The sequence below is a fragment of the Octopus bimaculoides genome, chromosome 14 (assembly GCF_001194135.2).
Source record: "Octopus bimaculoides isolate UCB-OBI-ISO-001 chromosome 14, ASM119413v2, whole genome shotgun sequence".
Classification (NCBI taxonomy): domain Eukaryota; kingdom Metazoa; phylum Mollusca; class Cephalopoda; order Octopoda; family Octopodidae; genus Octopus; species Octopus bimaculoides.
Genome location: NC_068994.1, coordinates 54,352,685 through 54,359,203, shown reverse-complemented (window position 1 = coordinate 54,359,203; position 6,519 = coordinate 54,352,685). Strand labels below are relative to the sequence as shown.

The 6,519-nt window shown below is 40.3% G+C and overlaps 1 protein-coding gene and 1 long non-coding RNA gene across 3 annotated transcripts in view; one reads left to right on the top strand and one right to left on the bottom strand.

The window, feature by feature from the left end:
• LOC106867700 (uncharacterized protein ZK1073.1) overlaps nucleotides 1-6,519 on the bottom strand; it is a 112,460-nt gene that overhangs the window by 89,722 nt on the left and 16,219 nt on the right. The window lies entirely within an intron of this gene.
• LOC128249393 (uncharacterized) lies at nucleotides 1,293-5,484 on the top strand. Its single transcript, XR_008265503.1, has 2 exons — nucleotides 1,293-1,759; nucleotides 5,241-5,484. It is a non-coding gene; the product is annotated as an uncharacterized LOC128249393 (long non-coding RNA).

Below are 6,519 nucleotides of genomic sequence, written 5' to 3'. Positions count from 1 at the left end.
ACTGGCATAAATACATTCACGTATGTACCCATGCATACATACATACACACACACACACACATATATATACGCATACACACACATGTTCACGCACATGCTCATTCACACACTTGCGTACGTACCCTTATGTACACACATGCACGTACATACACTAACATGCACTTACGTACGTGTCCAAGTATGCATACATGCACGCATGCACAAACATACACTAACATAAAATACATTTACATACATACATATACACATCCATACTCACGTACGTACCCACCTATACATACATCCATCACGTACGTACACATTTCTATTAACTCATACACACACACACACACAGCACAACATATTTACGTCTCACATACACACACACATTTATTAAATTCTTCGAAAAAGAATAATAAATGGTCGTCTGCATTTTTTAAAATTTGTTTTAAAGGAATGTGACATTGTTTTATGTGAGTGGATACATAAGATAAAATGGGGGGAAGAGAGATGCTCTGTGAACCACCATCGTGTTTTGTAAATAATAGTCATATACTAAAACGATGATCCTATGCAACCAACAGAACACATTTTTCTTTCAATTTGGTAACGGTCTCTCCGCCATGCAACACAAACACACACTTACACTCACACTTACATTCCCTCTCACTCAAACACAGTTACACTCAGACACTGGCTCCCTTTCATACACACGTATGCATATCCTCCACCCCCTCTACGTTTCTCTCTCTCTCGTTCTTTCTCGCAAACACACACACACATGTATGCTCTCTTGCATACACATGTACACACATCCTCTTTCTCTTTCTCTTACACTCATATACGCACTCACACTCAAACATTGGCTCTTTTACATACACTCATACATATCCTCCCTCTCTCTCTCTTTCACTCTATCACACTCTCACTTGCACTCATAAACACTGGCGCTCTGCATACACATGTACTCTCTTTCTTTCTCTCTCTCTTCCTCCTCTCTCACATGCACTCACACTCATAAACACTGGCTCTTTTACATACGCATGCACACATATCCTCTCTTTCTGTGATACATATACACACGCACACACATGGGTACTTTGCACACACACACACACGTACACGTACACATACACTCTTTTCTCTCACACGAACGCAGACAAACATACACACGCGCACACACAAATATATACACATTTTGTTCGGCTCGCGTTCCTTCCTCTTCCCTTCACATTTTCACTCATACACATTCTTTTACTCTCTCTCTCTCTCTCTCTCTCATACAAAGTTTCTCCCTCACATAGTTTCTCCCTATCTCTCTCTCACGTATACCCATCATTTCACTCATTCTCTCTTTCTGTCTCTCTCTCACATACACACCTTTCTCACACGTATTTCTACCTTTCACTCCCTATCTCTTTCTCTCAACACACACACACATTAACTCTCTCTCCCTCCCCCTTCTCTCTCACTCTATATTCACCTTGCTACGTGAAGTTTCGCTTCACCATTTTTCTAAGTGACACGCATCGACTTTTAGGTGCTCAAGATGAGATCAGATGATGGAACCCTGTTGACATTTGGTCTGGTTGTAAACGTGTATCCATCTGTCTGTCTATCGATCTTTCTGTCTATTATCTTACTATCTCCTCGTCTCTCTCTCTCCCTTTCTCTCTCTCATACACAGACACGAACACACATACATACATACATACATACATACATACATACATACTTGTAAGTTTGGTGATGCAGCAGGAAAATAGAACTCAAAACATGAGTAAGTACATGTTTTTTTTTATTAATAATCGGCTCAAGTTACAGAGTGACTCAGGGGCCAACGCACGAAACTCTCGGCCCATGAGTCACTCTGTAACTTCTGCCGATTATTAATCTTTAAAAAATTACATGTACTGATATGTACACATATATAATATATACATACAAATATATGTGTGTGTTTGTGTGTATAAACATACATGAGTCGTCTAAGAGTTCATAAGTCAGGGGAAAGATGCTCTCGTATATGTCATTTCGAATAACAATTATAAACATATAGATATATATGTATATATGTGTGTATATTGACAAACAGACAGATAGATAGATAGATAGATAGATAGATAGATAGATAGATAAAAACTGGACTTAATCTGTCGTCCAGATTAAAAACATCACCAGGCTCCCTGAGTGCCGTTAACGGAGTTCACCCTATTGTAAACATTGAGACTAAGTTTCCCATTTGAGAGTACCTCCCTCTCTCCCCCAGACCAGTTTCTGATGCTCTGTAAAGGGTCACAAGAGCACTGCCCTTCCCTCCTGACTAAAACTGGAGAGGTGGGGTATGGGTGGTATATGCCAGCATGTACGTGCCAACCACGAAGCCGCAATTGTTTTCACGGGAACTTCTCCGTCATTTATCGATAAACTGCGTCCCTCGGGATTTCCTGACAGATACCCATAAAGAAAAATTACCTCGAATATTTTTAGCAGTGCGGCTTGCCTGATGAAGGTCTATGTCTCATGAAGCCCCAGTCTTTTTGAAAAAAAAGGCTGCCCAATCTTGTTCTTCGTTGTCGTTCGACCAGTTAGAAATAGCTAGCTGGTCCCGAAATAGCTAACTGGTCCGTACCATCCCAAAATAAGGAAAGGACACATTAGATACAGTCCTAAATATCTTCCCTTATCTGACCAAATGGCCACGATGGGAATGTCTTTGTTCGTATGTCAACTCGGTCAGGGCTGACCTGGGCCTAAACAACACTAGCTTTCAGTTTTAATCTTGATCGTTGAGAACTTGTGTGTGTATGCATATAAAACACACTGCAAAGACATCACAAAAACTGTTACTCACAGTTTCACGTTCCCGTTCGTCGGACAGTTTGGGTTGAGAATGGAACAAAAATAAGGTTATACGTATAAATATACAATTACGTTGATAGATACACATTTGTGTGTATATGTATGTTTATATATAAGTGGTAGAAAACAGCGTCAACAGTTTCTGTTTTCGGGAAACGAACAAACGAAGGAGCTTCTAAGCAACTTGCGGCCCGAGGGACAGTGCTACACGCATGGCGATGATCCATGCGTTATGCATCTTGCTTTTCGAAAAAGGTTGCCCGCGCCTCCTCTACGTGATCACTCGACATGCAAGAACTAACAGCCAAAAGTCTCCATCAAATCACAACCGACTGGCTTTAAATAAAGTTATGACATTTTGGAAGAAAAAAGACGAGATAGTCACAGGCAGATTTTTAAAAAAAGCAGAAGACAAACAGTAACTTGGCTCTAGTAATTTCACAACATTGGTACATAGTTTATCGACCCCAGAAGGATAATGGCAAGGTTGAATTCGGTATGATTTGAACTCAGAACTCTATTGTTGTTAATATCAGATCAACTCACTTCGTTTCTAGTGGGGTTATCATACCCGTTTCGTTATAGGTGAAGTGCATCTCCAACTGCGTTATATAATGTCCTTTTTGCAGACAATCAGGTGTCCTTCAGGGAGATTTAGTTACTACTTTTAGCAAATTGAAAGATCACTATAAAGTGGTCTGGTTTCGTTGCGTTGCGTAAACCTGTTGTTTGGCCTCAGGTCAGTCTGATCTAGTTGTAGACTTACGATGAAAGACACTCCAGAAGTGATCGTGCTATCCCACCCTCGTAAGTTGGTGAAGGCACTAAGTAACTATAAACCCAGATAAAAATGCAGTTCTTTAGTTCAAACTGGAGCAACCTTTTCCGAGAAACGGGCCGTATCAGGCGAGCCGTACTACTAAAAACATTTCAAAGTAATTTTTCGCAAGGCGTGCCATTCAGAAAGTCCCGCGGGCTTCAATTTGCTTATGACTCGTTGAGTTCGTCATTTCACCAGAATCTTTTGAGGCAAAAAGTACCTCAGGAAATGGAATGATAGAATAACAGAATAATGGGGAAATGGAACAACAGAATAATAGAATGACTGAGAGAAGAAGAGAATGATGGAATGAATGCTCGTGCCATTTCATTTCTTTCGTTTCTTCAAGAAATCCTACGCGACGTTTGTTCGTTAAATCGAATGAAATAAAGCGATTAGATTTACAAAATGAGAACTGGAATCGGTAAAAATCGTGTCAAAGCACAGACTCGAGAAGACTCGACTCACGGTTGGTGGCGGTGGGGAGGTGGCCAATGTCACTCATTGAGAGGCGAGAGAACGAGAAATATCGATAAGAAATGGTAATGACTTGTATGCATCCCACGCAAATCGATACGAGAAAGAAAGAGATTAAAAGAGGTATATATAGACAGAGAAAGGGAGGGAGAAAGACTAGAAGACAGAGAGAGAAAATGAGACAGAGAAAAGAAAGAGCGACAGAGAGGGAATGATAGACACAAGGAGACCGAAAGACAGACAGAAGATAAATAGATAGATAGATAGATAGATAGATAGATAGATAGAGAGACAGATAGATAGATAGAGACAAACAGAAAGGGAGAGATAAACAGAATGAAAGACCGAGAGAAATAGAGAGGCGGAGGAGACAAGCAGACAGAAAAAAGAAGGAAAGAGAGGCAGAGATGCAGGGAGAACTTAGAGAAAGAGAGACAAATAGTCAAAGAAAGAGAAAGAGAGAGAGAGAGAGAGACAAAGAGTAAAAGAGAGAAGAGATGAGTGACCCTATATAAATAAATAAAAAAAATTGTGGTGCCGAATAATTCCTGTGCGTGACCTTAGAAAGGAGCTGTTGCTGTTATTGGTTGTTCAGTCCCTGGATCACAAGTATCGGTTGATACGTTTTGTGGTGGTAGTGATGGAGGAGGTAGAAGTGAAGGTGGTTTCTTTTGTAGATGTTTATATGTAGTGTTTAATCGTTTACGCGCGTGTGTGTGTGTGGGGGGGGTGCGTATGTATATATGCACATATGAGGTGTTTGGGTGTTTATGTATGTATGTTTTATATGTGTGAATGTGGCATTTTATGTGTAGTACGTGTGATATTTTACGTGCACGTATGCACATATTTATATGTGTGTGTGCGTGTGTGTGTGGTGTTTATGCATCTATGTATGTATGTGTGACATTTTGGTTGTTAATATATCTGGTATTTTGTGTATGTGTATGTGCGTATAAGTAGTGGTGGTATTTGGCTATTAGTGTAGTATGATAATATTATTTTAGCCCTAGGTTAGAACAAATTGAGTAGACCTATCTACAACCAAAAGTGTTCCAGTTGTGGCCATCACGTTCTTCTTCTTTCTTTCCATCTGTTTCAGACATAGTGAGTCGAATATTACATTTCAAAACGTGTCTTTCTCACCAATCCCGCTTTTTCAAGACTGTTGGCATGATTTGAGGGAGATTTCACCTTCTGTTTCTAGCGGATCGAGTGGCAACAGAGACTCTCTTTGATGTCTCGAGCATCGACCTGACTTAATCAATAGAAATCAGACATCAGTAGTTCAATTAAAGCTGAAGATTCTTGTAATTTTATTGAAGATAATAAACATAAAATAATTTCGCTTGTGTTTGTTTATCGACATAATTTTCTTTTATGATTTTCTCTTGAACCGTTTATTTCGCGGGCTTTGCTAGCACACACGGCTGGAGTGCGTGTGTGCGTGCATGAGCGAGTGTGTGCGCGTGTGGATCTATATAGAGTCTGCATGCGTGTAAGTCGATCAATATGTACATGTGTATTATTGCTTAGATATGAGTTTACGTGGTTTTGGGTTCGTAGCTATGTGGCTGAGAAAGAACGATGAAACCTAGCTGGAGGTGTGATGATCCGGAAATAAACCTGAGGCCGAATACCTACTTGGGCAAATGTCTTCTACTATAGCCCCAGACTAACCAAAGCCTTGTGAATAGATTTGAAAGACGAAAATTGAAAGAACCCCATTTGTGTATACATATGCATAAAGCCCGTGTGTATGTGAGTGTATATATGTATGTGTGTGTGTGTCTTTTCCTTTGTGTATGCTCCCACCACACCACCAATGCTAGACAATCGGCGTTGACTTGTTTGTGTCCCCATAACTTGGCAGTTCAGCAAAAGAAATTGATAGAATAGGTAGCGGACTGTGAAAGATAAATACATGGGTTCTTTTCTTTGATTAAAACCCTTCAAGGTGATAACCTAGCAAGGCCACAGTCCAATGACTGAAACAAGTAAAAGACACGGGCACAATATGTGGAGATCCCATATCAGTAGACGGATGAGGACAATGCGCTGTAAATCCGTCGAGAAGAAGGCCTCGAAACGGTGTATCATTTCCTCTGATGACTCCTGAAACCTTCTGGCATATGGTATGCAGAGCTTTCCACTGACTTCACTTGTAAAAGCAAGCTGTTTCCCAAGTCTCTATCCGTATCTTTGTCTCTGTTTTATTAGTGTGGTTTCTCTGTGCGTACGAGGGCGCGCTGGAAAGTTCTTGGCTTTGGGTAAAAGAAAATACAGGAGGATCAGTTAATTATGGTTTTATTCGACATATTACCCCTCTCAGATTCTCACACTTATTTCAGTGGTCCTTCAGTTTTTCTAAGCCCTGTAAA